At 35.8% G+C, this 21,665-nt stretch overlaps 2 long non-coding RNA genes across 2 annotated transcripts; both read left to right on the top strand.

Annotated features, from left to right (window-relative positions):
* Nucleotides 1-6,171: 6,171 nt before the first annotated feature.
* LOC141481351 (uncharacterized) lies at nucleotides 6,172-8,031 on the top strand. The gene is made up of 2 exons (XR_012464912.1): nucleotides 6,172-7,194; nucleotides 7,297-8,031. It is a non-coding gene; the product is annotated as an uncharacterized lncRNA (long non-coding RNA).
* A 7,408-nt stretch (nucleotides 8,032-15,439) lies between these two features.
* On the top strand, nucleotides 15,440-21,051 carry LOC141481350 (uncharacterized). Its single transcript, XR_012464911.1, has 3 exons — nucleotides 15,440-15,849; nucleotides 15,955-16,119; nucleotides 16,337-21,051. It is a non-coding gene; the product is annotated as an uncharacterized lncRNA (long non-coding RNA).
* Nucleotides 21,052-21,665: the final 614 nt, after the last annotated feature.

Genomic DNA, 21,665 nt, shown 5'->3' with positions numbered 1-21,665 from the left:
GACATAGTTCAAGGGTGTGACGTAGATAAAGCTCGTTCAACGTCGAACTCAAAAGGCTTCTTCAAAGTCACCTTGTCGACATCATGTGACGTATGTAGAGGTCATTTCAAAGTCGAAATAATCACATGAATCAATGAATGTCGTGAAAATATGGGAAGTGAATGAAGGTCATTCAAGGTTAAATCCAAAACATTATCTCAAAGTCACATTGACTGTATCACCTTCTGACATAGTTCAAGGGTGTGACGTAGATAAAGCTCGTTCAACGTCGAACTCAAAAGACTTCTTCAAAGTCACCTTGTCGACATTATGTGACGTATGTAGAGGTCATTTCAAAGTCAAAATAATCACATGAATCAATGAATGTCGTGAAAATATGGGAAGTGAATGAAGGTCATTCAAGGTTAAATCCAAAACATTATCTCAAAGTCACATTGACTGTATCACCTTCTGACATAGTTCAAGGGTGTGAAGTAGATTAAGCTCGTTCAACGTCGAACTCAAAAGACTTCTTCAAAGTCACCTTGTCGACATCATGTGACGTATGTAGAGGTCATTTCAATGTTGATGTGACCGAGACAGACTAAAAATCTCAAGGTCAACCCCCAAGGTTATGCGACTTTGAACATTGTTCAAAATAGCTGTGAAAATATAAAGTGTGAATGAAAGTCATTCAAAGTCAAACCCAAAACACTACCTCAAAGTCGCCTTATCCTTATTACCTTATGACATACATTAAGGGTGTGACGTAGATCAAGGTCGAAGCCAACTCGATGCGTCGAACACAGGCGCTCCCCCACCACCACCACCACCAATTCCAACTCGATGTGTTGACAGAAGGCGATACAAGCAAACAGTGGTCGTTGAAACTTCACGGAGTGCAGACGTATACGCTCTCTGTCACGATGGGTACCGTCCAAACTGGTGAAGAAGGACCGCTCATCAGTCGATGGATCTTCGTCGTATGCAGACGTGTGGTTATTCTGTACAAAAAGGTACAGAATACACATGAAGGACAATATCAAACCCTGACTTTACCATGTATGCAATCTAGTTCCCTAATCTCAAAGTTGAATTCCATATTCAAGGTCATGTTTCATGAACATAACTGAAGGATGTAAACCCTGTACCGTGCATTCCCACACACCAAGTAATTGTAATTACGTCACTATGTCACACACACACACACACACACACACACAAAATTTCATATGAAAAAAAAATCTGAACGATCTCTGCACCAGACACTTCAAGGTCACATCCCCTTGATGTTATTCAACAATGAAAAAAAAGCAATTGATACGTCATAGTGGTGGGGGGAGGCCCAGAACCGGAAAAAAATTCTGAACGATCCATACACCAGACGCTTCAAGGTCACATCGCCTTGACTTCACTAAACAACAACAAAAAAAGCAATTAATACGTCATAGTGGTGGGAGGAGGCTTAGAACCGGCTCAAATCTCCTACTCAATGATCTACAGAGTCAGATTTAAAACCTTCCCATCTGCATTCGACAGTCCTTCCCAGTGAACACGATATGAAGGCAAATTTGCCCTATATTTCGTGAGATACTACGGATCGACCATTCTTGCGTATTTGATAGCCGTTGCTGGCATTTTTGCAAGGTACTTCTAGTATCTCCCCAAAAGTTGTCCCAAAAGTTGGGCTTCTACATACAAGATAATCTCTCGTTCGGGAGAAACATTCAAAACAAATCTGATGACCGTTGAGTCAAGCAAACTGGGCATTCTAGTGCAGAGTCTATGACGTCTTTAAAACGTTCTCCAGGCGAATATGTGAAAAGTCTCAATAGTTATTACTGTATTGCGTGCATAAAAGAATTGTGTCAATATTCGGTCCACAACGCAGGTCGAAGCCAAAAATTCTCTCGAATGTGGCATGAAAACACGAATTTTATACACGAAATACAAACAACATTTTTTGTACAACCGTCGAAGTGAATTAACATCGTCTGAAATATATTGAATACATACATCTTGACGTAGACATACATCTTGTCCCGATAAGTTATCGCGTTATCGCTTTTGAACGACTGTTGTCTTGAAAATAGTTTTCAATGCTTTCAGTAATATCGAATATAGAAATGTTTCCTGTCTGAAAAAACTTAGCCCAAAATAACTTAGTAAAACTTCTCTTTTTCATTCATTCTATCCTTGATAACATCAATAATTACAATACAATTTCACAACATCCAATGGATATGGACATTCTAGTGCAGAAGCTAACTTTCTCCAGGCGAATATGTAAAAAGTCTTTATAGTCACTTCTGTATTGAGTGCGGAAAAATAGTGTCAATATTCGGCCCATACCGCAGGTCGAAGTAAAAAATACTCTCGAATGTGGCATGAAAACACGAATTTTATACACGAAATACAAACAACATTTTTTGTACGACTGTTATAGTGAATTTACATCGTCTGAAATATATTGAATACATACATCTTGACGTAGTTTTTGTCCAGTTAAGTTATCACGTTATCGCTTCAGAACGACTGTTGTCTTGAAAATAGTATTCAATGTTTTCAGTAAAATCGACTACAGAAGTTTTCCCTGTCTGAGAGAACTCAGCCCAAAATGACTAAGTAATATTTCTCTTTTTCATTCATCCTATATTTGATGATATCAATGCTTACAATACAATTCCACAACATCCAGTGGTCTTTCTGTGTTGTTACTGTAGGCTTGTAACTGTAACCTGTGTAGGTTTGTTGGCAAGCCGCGTGTTAGACTTTTTGACTTGTTTGATTGTAGTTGCTTCAATTTCAATTTATATTTGAGAAGATGGATGTTGATTTCAATGGTGGTAGTATAACCCGTATAGATATATCTGAGAAATATACATTTATGCACAATATTCCGTGAGATACTATGGATCGACCTTTTTGGCGGATTTGATAGCCGTTGCTAGCATTTTTGCAAGGTACTTCTAGTATCTCGAATATTTGTTTCAGAGTTGGACCCCTACATACAGCACAATCTATCGTTCGGGAGAAATATCCAAAACTGATCTGATAACCGTTTTGTCAAGCAAACTGGATATTCTAATGTAGAGGCTATGACGTCTTCCAAACGTTTCCCTGGCGAATATGTAGAAAATCTTAATATTTATTTCTGTATTGAGTGCAGAAAACGAGTGTTTTTATACACGAAATACAAACAACTATTTTTGTTCGACTGTTAAAGTGAATTTACATCGTCTGAAATGAAATGAATACATACATCTTGACGTAGTTTTTGTCCCGATGGGTTATCGCGTTATCGCTTTCAAACGACTGTTTAGAAATAGTATTCAATGTTTTTAGTAAAATCGAATACAGAAATTTTTTCTGTCTGAAAAAACTTAGCCCAAAATAACTAAGTGATACTTCTCTTTTTCATTCATTCTATCCTTGATGATATCAATACTCAAAATACAATTTCACAACATCCAGTGGTCTTTCTGTGTTGTTACAATAGACGGTTTGTTGGCAAGACGGGTGTTGGACTTTTCGACTTGTTTGATCGTAGTTGCTCCAATTTCAAGTTATATTCAGGAAGATGGATGTTGATTCCATTGGTGGTAGTAATACACGAAAAGTTATATCTGAGAACTATCTAAATTTGCACAATATTTCGTGAGATACTATGGATCGACCATTTTTTGCGAATTTGATATCCGTTGCTAGCATGTTTGCAAGGTACTTCTAATATCTCGAATATTTGTCCCAAAAGTTGGGTCTCTACGAACAGGACAATCTCTCGTTCGGGAGAAACATCCAAAACAAATCTGATGACCGTCGTGTCAAGCAAACTGGACATTCTGATGCAGAGGCTATGACGTCTTCCATACGTTCTCCAGGCGCATATGTGAAAAGTCTCAATATTTATATCTGTATTGAGTGCGGAAAATAAGTGTGTCAATATTTGGCCAATCCGCAGGTCGAAGCCAAAAATACTCTCGAATGTGGCATGAAAACAAGAATTTCATACACGAAATACAAACAACATTTTTTGTACAACTGTTGAAGTGAATTAACATCGTCTGAAATATATGGAATACATACATCTTGACGTTAGTTTTGTCCAGATAAGTTATCGCGTTATCGCTTTTAAACGACTTTCGTCTTGAAAATAGTATTGGTTGTTTTCAGTGAAATCGAATACACAATTTTTTTCTGCATGAAAAAACTTAGCCCAAAATAAATAAGTAATACTTTCCTTTTTCATTCATTTTATATTTGATGATATCAATACTTGAAATACAATTTCACAACATCCCGTGGTCTTTCTGTGTTGTTACAATAGACGGTTTATTGGCAAGCCGCGTGTTGGAATTTTGACTTGTTTGATCGTAGTTTTTCCAATTTTAAGTTATATTCAAGAAGATGGATGTTGATTCCATCGGTGTTAGTATTACCCGAATAGATATATCTGTGAAATATGCTAATTTGCACAATATTTCGTGAGATACTATGGATCGACCTTTTTGGCGGATTTGATAGCCGTTGCTAGCATTTTTGCAAGGTACTTCTAGTATCTTGAATATTTGTTCCAAAGTTGGACCTCTACATACAGCACAATCTCTCGTTCGGGAGAAACATCCAAATCAAATCTGATGACCGTTTTGTCAAGCAAACTGGACATTCCAATGCAGAGGCTATGACGTTTTCCAAACGTTCTCCAGGCGAATATGTAAAAAGTCTTTATAGTTATTTCTGTATTGAGTGCGGAAAAAGAGAGTCAATATTTGGCCCAGACCGCAGGTCGAAGCCAAAAATACACTCGAATGTTGCATGATAACACGAATTTTATAGACGAAATACAAACAACATTTTTTGAACAACTGTTAAAGTGAAATTACATCGTCTGAAATATATTGAATACATACATCTTGACGTAGTTTTTGTCCCAGTAAGTTATCACGTTATCGCTTCTGAACGACTGTTGTCTTGAAAATAGTATTCAATGTTTTCAGTAAAATCGATTACAGAAATTTTTCCTGTCTGAAAGAACTTATCCCAAAAAGGACTGAGTAATACTTCTCTTTTTCATTTATCCTATATTTGATGATATCAATACTTACAATACAATTCCACAACATCCAGTGGTGTTTCTGTGTTGTTACTATAGGCGGTTTTTTGGCAAGCCGCGTGTTAGACTTTTTGACTTGATTGATCGTAGTTGCTTCAATTTCAATTTATATTTGAGAAGATGGATGTTGATTTCAATGGTGGTTGTATAACCCGAATAAATATTCATGAGTTATATGCATTTCTGCACAATATTCCGTGAGATACTATGGATCGACTTTTTGACGGATTTGATAGCCGTTGCTAGCATTTTTGCAAGGTACTTCTAGTATCTCGAATATTTGTTCCAAAGTTGGACCTCTACATACAGGACAATCTCTCGTTCGGGAGAAACATCCAAAACAAATCTGATAACCGTCTTGTCAAGCAAACTGGACATTCTAATGTAGAGGCTATGCCGTCTTCAGAACGTTCTCCTGGCGAATATGTAAAAAGTCTTAATATTTATTTTTGTATTGAGTGCAGAAAAGGAGTGTGTCAATATGTGGCCCATACCGCAGGTCGAAGTCAAAAATACTCACGAATGTGGCATGAAAACACGATTTTTATACACGAAATACAAACAACATTTTTTGTACGACTGTTATAGTGAATTTACATCGCCTGAAATACATTGAATACATACATCTTGACGTAGTTTTTGTCCCGATGAGTTATCGCTTCATCGCTTTTGAACGACTGTTGTCTTAAAAATAGTATTCATTGGTGGTAGTACTACCCGAAAAGATATATCTGAGAACTATGTAAATCTGCACAATATTCCGTGAGATACTATGTATCGACCTTTTTGGCGGATTTGATAGCCGTTGCCAGAATTTTAGCAAGGTACTTCTAGTATCTCGAATATTTGTTCCAAAGTTGGACCTCTACATACAGAACAATCTCCCGTTCGGGAGAAACATCCAAAACAAATCTGATAACCGTTTTGTCGAGCAAACTGGACATTCTAATGTAGAGGCTATATCATCTTCCAAACGTTCTCCTGGCGAATATGAATATGTAAATAGTCTTTATAGTCATTTCTGTATTGAGTGCCAAAGAAGAGTGTCAATATTTGGCCCAGACCGCAGGTCGAAGCCAAAAATTCTCTCGAATGTGGCATGAAACCACGAATTTAATACACGAAATACAAGCAACATTTTTTGTACAACTGTTGAAGTAAATTTACATCATCTGAAATATATTGAAAATATACATCTTGACGTAGTTTTTGTCCTGATGAGTTACCGCGTTATCGCTTTCAAACGACTGTTGTTTCGAAAATTTTTTGCCAAAAAAATTATCCTATCAAATTTGTCTATTTCTAGTCATGTGTGTCGAAATAACCAATAAAACCATCATTACACTGATAACTACCCATGGATAGTTTTCACGGGTAGTTATCACTTATGTCATGATATTGCTAAGCAACCAACACAATAAAGTTGTTTGACATTTCAGTAATTCAATTTATTTCGAAAATGTCACTTCCTCGCTTTGGTGTTCAAAATGATGCGGCAATTGACAAAATCATTGAAGAAAATACACCAAAAAATACTGTCAATAGTAAAAAATACACTTGGAAAATATTTATGGAGTTTTGTGACGCCAGAAAATATGAATTGGATGGAAATCGTACTCTCGAAGAGCTTGCATTAATACTCAAGGATTGGGCGATTAATATGAGAAAAATGGATAGCACAGAGTTTAAGGAGGCTACTGTTAAAACCGTATGGAATATAACAAGCAAATTATTACAAGAAAAGTATTACAAGGAGTATGTGTTGCATTCAAACAAGCGCGGAATGCACGCGACGCAGCACGAAGAAATTTACAAACAGATCCCACTAAACGCAAAACAAGCTCAGTACCATTAACTTCAAATGAAATGAGTAAAATTATAAACTTTTGGGATGAAAATACCCCTATAGGACTCCTACGCAAATTTTATCACATAGCAGCGGTGGAATTGGCTTGGAGAGGTGGTGAAGGTGCTGCTTGCTTAGTTGATTATTTTCATATCGAAAAGGACAACAATGGATCTCCAACTAATAGGATAGAATATAATCCAATTTTCAGTAAAACCTGCCAAGGGGATTCAAAGAACTGCGCCTCTAGCAAATGGTTAGTTCAAAATAGTGATAACAATGCTTGTCCTGTCAGATTATTCATTAAATTATTATCAAAACGAGGCACAAATATCAAGACAAATAGACTATTTTTAAGGCCAAATCGTCACTGGAAGACAGGAAGCGATAACTGGTATGACAATATGCCTCTGGGTAGAAATATAATCAACGGATGGACGAAATCTTCTGCTGAAGCAATTGGCTTGGATACGAAACAGAGGAAAATAACCAATCACTCTAATAGAGCAACTGCAGTCAGTCAACTAGCTGAGAGTGGAGTTCAAGAACAGCAATTGTTGAAAATTACTGGGCACAATAATGGAAATTCCATAAAACCTTATTTGAATATTGATCAGGAACATCATAACCAAATAATCAATAGTATGCGTGGAAACACCTATGCAGTAACCGAGGCAAATACAGCAAGATCAACGGAATATCATTATAAGAATTGTTCTTTTAATAACTGTGTGTTCGATAAATAATTTTGTTCGAATTGCAAAAAATTTTCTCACCGAATATCCCTCGAACATTGATAAATAACTCATAATTTTATCACAACTTCCTCAAGCACGTTATTTTAGGTAACATCCCTCCGCCTTCGGCGTCGGGATGTTACCAAATAACGTGCTTTCGAAAACTGTGATAAAATTATTTCGTTAGTTATCAATGTCCTTGGGATATTATAGCTGAAAATAGTATTTAATGTTTTCAGTAAAATCGAATACAGAAATTTTTCCTGTCTGAAAAAAGTTAGCCCAAAATAACTAAGTAATACTTCTCTTTTTCATTTTCGATGATATCAATACTTGAAATACAATTTCACAACATCCAGTGGTCTTTCTGTGTTTTTACAATAGACGGTTTGTTAGCAAGTCGCGTGTTAGACTTTTCGACTTGTTTGATCGTAGTTGTTCCAATTTCAAGTTGTATTCAAGAAGATGGATGTTGATTTCATTGGTGGTAGTATAACCCGAAAAGATATATCTGAGAACTATGTAAATTTGCACAATATTTCGTGAGATACTATGGATCGACCTTTTTGACGGATTTGATAGCCGTTGCTAGCATTTTTGCAAGGTACTTCTAGTGTCTCGAATATTCGTCCCAAAAGTTGGGCCTCTACATACAGGACAATCTCTCGTTCGGGAGAAACATCCAAAACAAATCTGATGATCGTCGTGTCAAGCAAACTGGATATTCTCATGCAGAGGCCCTGACGTCTTCCATACGTTCTCCAGGCGCATATGTGAAAATTCTCAATAGTTATTTTTGTATTGAGTGCGGAAAAGGAGTGTGTCAATATTTGGCCCATATCACAGGTCGAAGCCAAAAATACTCTCGAATGTGGCATGAAAACACGAATTTTATACACGAAATAAAAACAACATTTTTTGTACAACTGTTAAAGTGAATTAACATCGTCTGAAATATATGAAATACAGACATTTTGACGTTATTTTTGTAAAGATAAGTTATCGCGATATCGCTTTCAAACGACTTTTCTCTTGAAAATAGTATTGAATGTTTTCAGTGAAATCGAATACAGAATTTTTCTCTGTATGAAAAAACTTAGCCCAAAATAAATAAGTAATACTTCTCTTCACCATTCATTTCATATTTGATGATATCAATACTTGCAATACAATTTCACAACATCCAGTGGTCTTTCTGTGTTGTTACAATAGACGGTTTGTTGGCAAGCCGCGTGTTAGCCTTTTTGACTTGTTTGATCGTAGATGCTTCAATTTCAAGTTACATCTAAGAAGATGGGTGTTGATTTCAATGGTGGTAGTATAACCCGAATAGATATATCTGAGAAATATGGAAATTTGTACAATATTTCGTGAGATACTATGGATCGACCTTTTTGACGGATTTGATAGCCGTTGCTAGCATTTTTGCAAGGTACTTCTAGTGTCTCGAATATTTGTCCCAAAAGTTGGGCCTCTACATACAGGACAATCTCTTGTTCGGGAGAAACATCCAAAACAAATCTGATAACCGTTTTGTCAAGCAAACTAGACATTCTAATGTAGAGGCTATGACGTCTTCCAAACGTTCTTTAGGCGAATATGTAAAAAGTTTTCATAGTTATTTCTGTATTGGATGCGGAAAAAAAATGACAATATTTGGCCCATACCGCAGGTCGAAGTCAAAAATAATCCCGAATGTGGCATGAAAACACGAATTTTATACACGAAATACAAACAACATTTTCTGTACGACTGTTATAGTGAATTTACATCGTCTGAAATATATTGAATATATACATCTTGACGTAGTTTTTGACCCAATAAGTTATCACCTTATCGCTTCTGAACGACTGTTGTCTTGAAAATAGTATTCAATGTTTTCAGTAAAATCGATTACAGAAATTTTTCCTGTCTGAAAGAACTTAGCCCAAAATGACAAAGTAATACTTCTCTTTTTCATGTATCCTATTTTTGATGATATCAATACTCACAATACAATTCCACAAAATCCAGTGGTATTTCTGTGTTGTTACTATAGGCGGTTTTTTGGCAAGCCGCGTGTTAGACTTTTTGACTTGATTGATCGCAGTTGCTTCAATTTCAATTTATATTTGAGAAGATGGATGTTGATTTCAATGGTGGTAGTATAACCCGAATAAATATATATGAGTTATATGCATTTCTGCACAATAGTCCGTGAGATACTATGGATCGACCTTTTTGACGGATTTGATAGCCGTTGCTAGCATTTTTGCAAGGTACTTCTAGTATCTCGAATATTTGTTCCAAAGTTGGACCTCTACATACAGCACAATCTCCCGTTCGGAAGAAACATCCAAAACAAATCTGATAACCGTTTTGTCGAGCAAACTGGACATTCTAATGTAGAGGCTTTATCGTCTTCCAAACGTTCTCCTGGCGAATATGAATATGTAAAAAGTCTTTATATTTCTGTATTGAGTGCCAAGAAAGAGTGTCAATATTTGGCCCAGACCGCAGGTCGAAGCCAAAAATTCTCTCGAATGTGGCATGAAACCACGAATTTAATACACGAAATACAAGCAACATTTTTTGTACAACTGTTGAAGTAAATTTACATCGTCTGAAATATATTGAAAACATACATCTTGACGTAGTTTTTGTCTCGATGAGTTACCGCGTTATCGCTTTCAAACGACTGTTGTTTCGAAAATATTATTTGATGTTTTCAGTAAAATCGAATACAGAAATTTTTCCTGTCTGAAAAAAGTTAGCCCAAAATAACTAAGTAATACCTCTCTTTTTCATTTTCGATGATATCAATACTTGAAATACAATTTCACAACATCCAGTGGTCTTTCTGTGTTTTTACTATAGACGGTTTGTTGGCAAGTCGCGTGTCAGACTTTTCGACTTGTTTGATCGTAGTTGCTCCAATTTCAAGATGGATGTTGATTTCATTGGTGGTAGTATTACCCGAAAAGATATATCTGAGAACTATGTAAATTTGCACAATATTTCATGAGATACTATGGATCGACCTTTTTGACGGATTTGATAGCCGTTGCTAGCATTTTTGCAAGGTACATCTAGTGTCTCGAATATTAGTCCCAAAAGTTGGGCCTCTACATACAGGACAATCTCTCGTTCGGGAGAAACATCCAAAACAAATCTGATAACCGTTTTGTCAAGCAAACTAGACATTCTAATGTAGAGGCTATGACGTCTTCCAAACGTTCTCCAGGCGAATATGTAAAAAGTCTTTATAGTTATTTCTGTATTGAGTGCGGAAAAAGAGTGTCAATATTTGGCCCATACCGCAGGTCGAAGTCAAAAATACTCCCGAATGTGCCATGAAAACACGAATTTTATACACGAAATACAAACAACATTTTTTGTACGACTGTTATAGTGAATTCACATCGTCTGAAATATATTGAATACATACATCTTGACGTAGTTTTTGTCCCAATAAGTTATCACGTTATCGCTTCTGAACGACTGTTGTTTTGAAAATAGTATTCAATGTTTTCAGTAAAATCGATTACAGAAATTTTTCCTGTCTGAAAGAACTTAGCCCAAAATGACTAAGTTATACTTTTCTTTTTCATTCATCCTATATTTGATGATATCAATGCTAACAATACAATTCCACAACATCCAGTGGTCTTTTTGTGTTGTTACTGTAGGCGGTTTGTTGGCAAGCCGCGTGTTAGACTTTTTGACTTGTTTGATCGTAGTTGCTTCACTTTCAATTTATATTTGAGAAGATGGATGTTGATTTCAATGGTGGTAGTATAACCCGAATAGATATATCTGAGAAATATGCATTTCTGCACAATATTCCGTGAGATACTATGTATCGACCTTTTTGGCGGATTTGATAGCCGTTGCTAGCATCTTCGCAAGGTACTTCTAGTATCTCGAATATTTGTCCCAAAAGTTGGGCCTCTACATACAGGACAATCTCTCGTTCGGGAGAAACATCCAAAACAAATCTGATAACCGTTTTGTCAAGCAAACTAGACATTCTAATGTAGAGGCTATGACGTCTTCCAAACGTTCTCCAGGCGAATATGTGAAAAGTCTTTATGGTTATTTCTGTATTGAGTGCCAAGAAAGAGTGTCTATATTTGGCCCAGACCGCAGGTCAGAGCCAAAAATTCTCTCGAATGTGGCATGAAAACACGAATTATATAGACGAAATACAAACAACATTTTTTGTACAACTGTTGAAGTGAATTTACATCGTCTGAAATATATTGAATACATACATCTTGACGTAGTTTTTGTCCCGATGAGTTATCGCGTTATCGCTTTCAAACGACTGTTGTTTCGAAAATAGTATTCAATGTTTTCAGTAAAATCGAATACAGAAATTTTTCCTGTCTGAAAAAACTTAGCCCAAAATAACTGAGTGATACTTCTCCCTTTCATTTCCGATATCAATACTTGAAATACAATTTCACATCTAGTGGTCTTTCTATGTTTTTACTATAGACGGTCTGTTGGCAAGTCGCGTGTTAGACTTTTCGACTTGTTTGATCGTAGTTGCTCCAATTTCAAGTTGTATTCAAGAAGATGGATGTTGATTTCAATGGTGGTAGTATAACCCGAATAGATATATCTGAGAACTATGTAAATTTGCACAATATTCCGTGAGATACTATGGATCGACCTTTTTGACGGATTTGATAGCCGTTGCTTGCATTTTTGCAAGGTACTTTTAGTGTCTAGAATATTTGTCCCAAAAGTTGGGCCTCTACATACAGGACAATCTCTTGTTCGGGAGAAACATCCAAAAGAAATCTGATAACCGTTTTGTCAAGCAAACTAGACAGTCTAATGTAGAGGCTATGACGTCTTCCAAACGTTCCATAGGCGAATATGTAAAAAGTCCTCATAGTTATTTCTGTATTGAATGCGGAAAAAAAATGTCAATATTTGGCCCATACCGCAGGTCGAAGTCAAAAATACTCCCGAATGTGGCATGAAAACACGAATTCTATACACGAAATACAAACAACATTTTTTGTACGACTGTTATGGTGAATTTACATCGTCTGAAATTTATTGAATACATACATCTTGACGTAGTTTTTGTCCCAATAATTTATCACGTTATCGCTTCTGAACGACTGTTGTCTTGAAAATAGTATTCAATGTTTTCAGTAAAATCGATTACAGAAATTTTTCCTGTCTGAAAGAACTTAGCCCAAAATGACTAAGTAATATTTCTCTTTTTCATTCATCCTATATTTGATGATATCAATGCTTACAATACAATTCCACAACATCCAGTGGTCTTTCTGTGTTGTTACTGTAGGCGGTTTGTTGGCAAGCCGCGTGTTAGACTTGTTGACTTGTTTGATCGTAGTTGCTTCAATTTCAATTTATATTTGAGAAGATGGATGTTGATTTCAATGGTGGTAGTATAACCCGAATAGATATATCTGAGAAATATGCATTTCTGCACAATATTCCGTGAGATACTAAGTATCGACCTAGCCGTTGCTAGCATTTTCGCAAGGTACTTCTAGTATCTCGAATATTTGTCCCAAAAGTTGGGCCTCTACATACAGGACAATCTCTCGTTCGGGAGAAACATCCAAAACAAATCTGATGATCGTCGTGTCAAGCAAACTGGATATTCTCATGCAGAGGCCCTGACGTCTTCCATACGTTCTCCATAGTTATTTTTGTATTGAGTGCGGAAAAGGAGTGTGTCAATATTTGGCCCATGTCACAGGTCGAAGCCAAAAATACTCTCGAATGTGGCATGAAAACACGAATTTTATACACGAAATAAAAACAACATTTTTTGTACAACTATTAAAGTGAATTAACATCGTCTGAAATATATGGAATACAGACATTTTGACGTTATTTTTGTAAAGATAAGTTATCGCGTTATCGCTTTCAAACGACTTATCTCTTGAAAATAGTATTGAATGTTTTCAGTGAAATCGAATACAAAATTTTTTTCTGCATGAAAAAACTTAGTCCAAAAAAAATAAGTAATACTTCCCTTCTCCATTCATTTTATATTTGATGATATCAATACTTACAATACAATTTCACAACATCCAGTGGTCTTTCTGTGTTGTTACAATAGACGGTTTGTTGGCAAGCCGCGTGTTAGCCTTTTTGACTTGTTTGATCGTAGATGCTTCAATTTCAAGTTATATCTAAGAAGATGGATGTTGATTTCAATGGTGGTAGTATAACCCGAATAGATATATCTGAGAAATATGCAAATTTGCACAATATTTCGTGAGATACTATGTATCGACCATTTTGGCGGATTTAATAGCCGTACAAGCATTTCTGCAAGGTACTTCTATTATCTCGAATATTTGTTTCAAATTTGGACCTTTACATACAGCACGATCTCTCGTTCGAGAGAATCATCCAAAACAAATCTGATGAGCATTTTGTCAAGCAAACTGGACATTCTAATGTAGAGGCTATGACGTCTCCCAAACGTTCTCCAGGCGAATATGTAAAAAAGTTTTTATAGTCATTTCTGTATTGAGTGCCAAGAAAGAGTGTCAATATTTGGCCCAGACCGCAGGTCGAAGCCAAAAATTCTCTCGAATTTGGCATGAAACCACGAATTCATTACACGAAATACAAGCAACATTTTTTGTACAACTGGTAAAGTAAATTTACATCGTCTGATATATATTGAAAACATACATCTTGACGTAGCTTTTGTCCCGATGAGTTATCGCGTTATCGCTTTCAAACGACTGTTGTCTTGAAAATACTAATTTACACATTCAAGACAAAGTGTTCCAGCCTCAAAATGTAGAATATGTCGTCAACGATGCTGAAAAACAAATTTTGTACTTTCGACTACAATAATTTTTGTTCAATATGTAAACGTACCAAATGTGGGTGAAATTCCAAGGAAATATGCGTGAAGGCTTATGTAAACAATGAAAATTGATTTGTCCAACATCAGTCGATGAGGGCCAGTTAGCAGTATTTGCGCAGGCGCAATTCCAAAGAGTACACCATTCAATTGTGAATTGAAATTTATATTTCAAGATCGTCATTTGAAAACAAAATACTGTTGAATTTGTTCCAGAACACGCAACGAGGCAAGAGAAAAAGAAGTCATGCATGAAATTTGACGTTCATAAAGTTATCATAGAATCTACGATGTCAGGATGTATTTTGATTAGAGTTGTACAACCAACTCATTTCAAGTTGGTAAGAATATATAATATAGGTATGCAGAATTATAGCTATCACTTATTGATAAAGCCAGACACGTGGCTTCATAACAATTCAGTACGACGAAACAAAAGCTCTTTGTTTGATTGCATAATATGTCATCACCTATATTCCTTTTCTTACCCAAGGTGACATTGATTACTGTCAATGCTGAATCAGCAACCAGAGATATGCAGTTCTCAAAGCGACGGAACAAAGGCTCTCTGTTTGATTTCATAATTTATCATCACTTATTTTCCTATAAATACCTCCTGCGAGGCGAAATGATGAGTTATTTGTATCAGTTGAAGGTGATACTAGTGACAAGTGCAACGATTTCCATCTGAACGTGTTTTCCATGCTCACTTAAGAATTTTCATTGCAAAATTTTTTATACGTTCTTTACTTTTTCTCAAATGAATTTATTCAAATTTAATTTAATTCAAATTTACTGTAGTGTTTTTTTATATATACTTTTTGAGGGTTATTGTTTTTTTTTTTCCAATTATTTTGTAATACAAAACAGTTTAGAGGTAATTACGTATTCCTCAAGCCAACCCCGGACTACTATTTTCATCCTACATATATCAGAAGATAGGAAGTGACAATTGCTGATATTTCTCAATCATTAATAATGAATAAAAGATAAGAACCGATAATTGTTGACATCCATTTTTATCGAATACTATCTCTTACAATATTTATTGTATCGTACAATTTGTTTTGATGTTCCATTAGATGATAGCCTCATAACCGTGAAATGAGATTATAAATTTCACTCGAGAATCATCCAAGCTGAATAAGAGTTTTTCCCGTATTTTATCTATTTACCTTTGACAATGCCATAGATTGTCTATATACACATTTATAATATTATAAGCAGAAGCTCATTTTGTGACCAGCTTTCGAGTTGAATAAAACGTATAGTAACAAAGGAATAACTTTTATTTATGTTGTCGTAATAAACTAATAAGGTATATTTGACATTAAAAATAAAATAAATACAACAATAAAATAGTTGAGAGAGTGTTCGTATAATTTGAAACATTAATTGTTATTTAAATTTTGGTTTCTCGCAGGTGGATTTTCAAAAATTCAAGTTCGGTCGTGAAGAGGAAACTAATTAACAACAACAACTTTCTACCACATCGAGTGACGGAGAAGTATCACACCCCATTAGGAAAAATTTATCATAAGAAAAATACGCTGTCGTGTTGTTTTATTTGAATTTGTACGAAATTAAGGTTAGTACTGCTTTCCCATTTTTTCTCTGTTCGAAATATGTCTAGAGTTTGTGATTGAATACAATACTTTTTGTTCGACTCAAAAAGTTTCTCATTCATAGATATGATCTGCATGAAGTAGTGTTTTCAATACTTTTTATGTGTTTAGTACTTACAGAATGACTTGTGTTTAGTACTTGTATTGAATGACAATTGATTTTTTCAATTATAATTGTAGCTCGCCCATTTATCACAATCGCTCCACGAAAGACATTACCCCCACTCTTAGCAACCTTTCCAGAACGAACTTTAATCTCAACAGCTTCAAGAACCATCTCAACAGTGTCCACAGAACGAGATTCAATTTTCTGCAGCTTCCAAAATCGACCCATCATACTAAGAACTTCATTTGTGAACAAAATATCGATGAGTCATGTCAATAAATGAAATCCAAATGGTTGATTTTCCAAAAATCAAGTCGGTAATTGATAAATACATCTTACACATCAAAGATAATTATTCGGATCATATTGCCAAACAAGCTATACAATAAATTAATAAACATATAAGGAAATGCGTTTTAACTATGAAAAAAATTCAATTTCCGGTTGGGGAAAAACAATGATTACACGAATTGGGAAAGTTATTATCAAAATGATGAATGATAAACATATAGGCTCGGGTTTGAAACGACAAAGCACCAGGGTAAAGTGACAAAATGTTAACAATGTTTTCAATAGTAGAGTAACAACGGGGGTAATCATCAATTTGACTCATAAAGAACCTAAAAAGTTTCTAGACGATGCTTTTCCATTATTCAAACGTGAGATTCACAAAATTTCAAAACAAATGTCATGCCTCAAAGTTAATTCTACATTTTCAGGAGATTTCAATAAGAAATCGAATGATGGTGATATTGTTGATCGCAAATATTTCAGTACGGCAAATAAAGTTATCGATTCAAGTATGGACTTGGCTGCTTGGTACAATGAAAACGTTGTGGATGTTATATTGAATAAATTAAGCGAATTTGAAGAACAACTGTCGGGGTGGGACATTCAACCATTTGTAGTTGCCATTCAGACAAAAATATTTGAAGAGTCTTTCTTTCAACGTTCTAATGGTACGTTCAGTCATAGAAGCCTTAGTGATGCTGTACGTATTGTTGTGATTTATTCCATGTTTTTTCATCAAAGTTTGAAACGTATTGTTGTGAAATTCTTTGCCTTTATCGGTTTGTGAATTTTTTGGACAACGTTTCGTATGTGTCAAGATATTTGCAAACGTTTTGGTAGTTTCCTCTCCCGTTTTTGATTTCAGTGGTCTAGTCCACGAAATCAAAAACGAAAAACAATCTATGACGACTAGAATCAGTTTGAAATTTCGATTTTGGTGAGCGAAGTCCATCTGCCATAAGTCATCTATTCCTTCGATAATTCCTTCTAATTCCTTCTAATTGGTTTATGTAATTCGTTGACAAGTTGTATCTTGTCTTTGGAAGTCATGACGACTGATGCTGAAGATGTGTGAACCCCGCTCTTTCATTATGGTTATGCTTGAACTTCATTTTGAATCTTGTTGATTTCCTTGATAGTAAATTGTATCTTGGCTATATTCGAATTTATTTCGGTGATTTGTTTGGAGATGTCACCTTGAAATTTGATAAGTTTTTCATTTACTTGGGTCATTTTTTTTCCGTGTTGCTTAGCTAGCTGATAAATATATGGAGAAAGTTCTTTGTTGGTTCCATTCACATACTTTTTATTAGCAACATCGTAATCAGTGATGTGGCTTTTCACATGACACAATTTCACATCACCACAATGAATATTTCCATCTGCGTTATAATGCAATAAACTTCCTCCAGAGGGCGTTGGCAATTTTCACTTTCTGTTACTGTCGCTACGTCCAAACTTATCGATAACCATTTTGAAAATGATAATGTATTGGAGGACGTAGTGTTTCTCATATAATTATTTCTGCTTCTTTGAGTTCATTCAAAATGGCAATTATTTCATTGTTGTGTGAAGTATTTCCTGCATCTCGAGACGCTAGTGATAATTTGAGATGTTCGCATAGCTCGTTGGGATCGTCCCAATAAATGTATTCAATGGGTTCCGTATTGAATGTCATTGCAAGAGGTAACGTTTTGTGTGTAAACATGATGTCATGTCATGAAAAGTAGTAGTAGTGAGAGGTGTTTTAGGTTGAAAAAACCCAGTACCAGTTTTACGACGATTTCCTGTTGTGGGAAACAACGGTTTGATTATGTTGGTGTACTTGTACCTCTGAGTGCCTTTTACATCTCCAGCGGAATTCTTGTGAGCGATCGATAAATCCAAATTTTTTTGTATATATTCAAATCCTCAGAGTTATAATTTCCAGGCATGTCGAGAAATAACAGTTCATATATACCGGGTATATACCCAGCCAATTTTATGTATCCGCTACGCTTGTCAAAATCGATTTCCTTTCGGCCTAGGAACCATTTTGAAGATACTCCATCATATATGGGACCGCATACTTTGTCGATTTACTTGTCATTTCTCTTTTTCATTTGTACTTCTGCTCCTGTGGTTATACAAATCAATCTGAGTAAATAAAGTGATAATCATTATCATTATTATTATTATTATTATTGTGAGTTCACAAATGGGATGTTATCATTGTAGAAATGAATGATTTTTATTCAAAATCTTGTTGTTGTTTCAATCATTATTTAAGGTTATGTCATACTGGCATTATATCAGTCATGTCTATGATATTAACGCTAACGAGTCGTTTTTCGACGCTCTCCATCGATTTCAATCCACCCATTCGATTAGATTCTGATTCTGAATATACTTGGCTTTGCTCAGTTTCCATTCATACAACAGTATACCCAACATTGAGGAAGGTACGAAATTCTACTACTATTAAAACGCTGACAAAACTAAACAAAAAAGCATCGATATTCCTGTTGGATCTTACGAAATTGGTGACATTGAAGAATTAATAAACAAATACATCTCACCTAAAACGTTCAAGGAAATCCCTGAGGATTTTTTCTATCTAAAACCCAAAAATAATACGCTGAAAAGTGAAATATTCTTTCTGAAACACTCGATTGAATTCTGACCTGCAAATAGCTTGGCTCATATACTGGGATTTTCATCTACTCTTCTCAAACCAAAAATTTATTACGAATCCGATCTACCTGTGGATATCATTCAAGTACGCACCATACACATAGATAGCAATATAACGTTTGGAGCCTCCTACAACGACAGACCGGCTCATACGATATACGAATTTGCTGTTGGTGTTGATCCTCGGTACGTAATTGACGAAAAACCTAATCACCCCATTCACCTACCTATTGCACATAGAGACGAAATGAACAATATTACGCTGCGAGTGCTCGACCAACATTCCTGGCTCATTGATTTCCGAAACGAAGAAATAATAATTCGTTTGGAATTGAAGCGAAAGTATGGTGCTGACTATCTATAAAAATAATACACCTTCATACCCCAAGTCACTCTTCACCAAGACCTTCACTAGTCGACAACTATTGAGAACGAAAAATAAATTGTTTCTGGAATCTCTTGGTTACCATGTTGTCCAATCAAGTGTGTCCGAAAACCGCAAATCGATGAGTCCATACAAAAGGTAAAGTGGCGTACCTACTATCTTTATGTCAAGTCTTGTCGCATCAACGATGTTATTGAAATCAACATCAATCAATCTGATGCCTACGATGCTGTTCATTAGTGGAAAAGTTGAGAAGACCTTTCGTAAACAATGCTGGCGCTTTCATATTTCAATCTGCTAGTTATGAGCAGAGTGGTAATGAATTGGAAGCAGTTCGTGAACTTGGAATTGTTAGTACTGTAAGAGGCTTTCTCATCTACACCGACGAATAAATCAAACACTTGGCCACCTCCGGCTGGACTTTTCCCAACAATACAGGCGTCATCAACACAACTCATCTAACATTCAACATGCTCATCCCCATCAAACATTTTTTGAATATCTTCAATGATTATCAGTGCGTTGTTTACGGTAAACATACCATTCGATTAGTAAGAGCTGGAGATGATAGCAACTGTTTCAAAATAGATGAGACTCCTGCCGAAAACGGAAGTTAAATTGGAAATTGAAAATATTGAACTGAAAGTTGAACGAATATTTATGCATGATCAAATCAAATAGCAACTTTTGAAAGCTATCCAAGCAGTTACTCCTATTCTCATACCGTTCAGAAAATGGAACTTCATATGCTGCCTGCTCTCACACAAGGTGTGATTGTATGTTTCCAAAAAAATAGTGACTACACTAAAGTCAACAATGATCCAACAATATTCAATCATTTGAATATCACCAATATAATGCTCACTCTAAACGGTGAGAATTACTCCAAGAAAAATATGCATTTGGATTTTGCAAAGGGGAATTTTTCGCAAGCTTATTTCAACTACTCACAATTTGGTATCAGCTACAAAATGACTAATCAACATAATCCTCTTCTCACTTCCACCGTTTTCACGGACAAAGCTCTCTTTGTCATCGATTGTTCCAGAAGGGATGAGAGCATCAAAAGTTCCAGTGTTGATGTAAAACTTGAAATCGGAGCATCCGAAAAATTTCCTCAAAATACTAGAGCCTATTGCATCATTGTGCTCGACACTGTCATAGAACACCCCCCACTCAGCGAAATTATTAAAAAATGGAACTGAACATGTGCTTTCGCTTCTTTCCTTGCTGTACATATTCAAGGCTTCACCGTCGAGCAGAAATTCCATCCTTAAGAAATAGCCATTAGGGTTGGAATTCAGTGTACTAACTTTTTACTGCTGGCAAATACATCATTTTCCTGTTTGAGTAAAGAAGATCGCCGTACTGCCTGTTATTTGGAGCGAAACATTCACGGATTGAGGTATTTCTCTGGCTTTGTAAAATATAATCAATTGGATGCCATCCTCATGAAAAATCTACAAAGTGTCGATGCCATTCATGTGCGTGGATATCAAAAACATACTTTCTGACTGAAAAATTTCACGAGAAGAATATACCTACACGCGTTGTGAATTTGAATGATTCCCACATTCGACAATAACGAAGGTGCCTCACCCTGTATGCATCACATTCGCAACCGAACCAGCTACAATTGCAGTCTCCGAAACGTAGATATTTTATACAAATGGCTTTGTGATATTTCACCAAAATAAAAATGTATAATACATTTCTGAATCATTTCTTCTCTTTCATCTAACCTCACCGCCTTATGATACCCTCAACAAAAATATAAAACGTATGCAAAACGATCGAAAACGCACGAAAAACGGTCGAAAACGCACGAAGAATGGTCGAAAATGCCAAAAAACGGTCGGAAACGCACGCAAAAACGGTCGAAACTCATGCAAAATCTCATTGCTGAATACTTCGCTCCTCCATTGCCCTCACGTTGAGTCCACAACGCGTAACCCCTCGACACTTTCGGGTTTCCTCTTTCTCCTGATGATGCTAACTTGGTTAACAAAGATATGAGACTCAATGCTTGGCATGTTGGAATGCTAGACTTCTCT

This window comes from Leptinotarsa decemlineata, unplaced genomic scaffold (assembly GCF_025532065.1).
Source record: "Leptinotarsa decemlineata unplaced genomic scaffold, Ldec_3_MD MMD2_tig00000157_RagTag_RagTag, whole genome shotgun sequence".
Taxonomy (NCBI): Eukaryota; Metazoa; Arthropoda; class Insecta; order Coleoptera; family Chrysomelidae; genus Leptinotarsa; species Leptinotarsa decemlineata.
The sequence above is the reverse complement of the archived record's forward strand: the minus strand, read 5'-3'. Positions and strand labels throughout refer to the sequence as shown.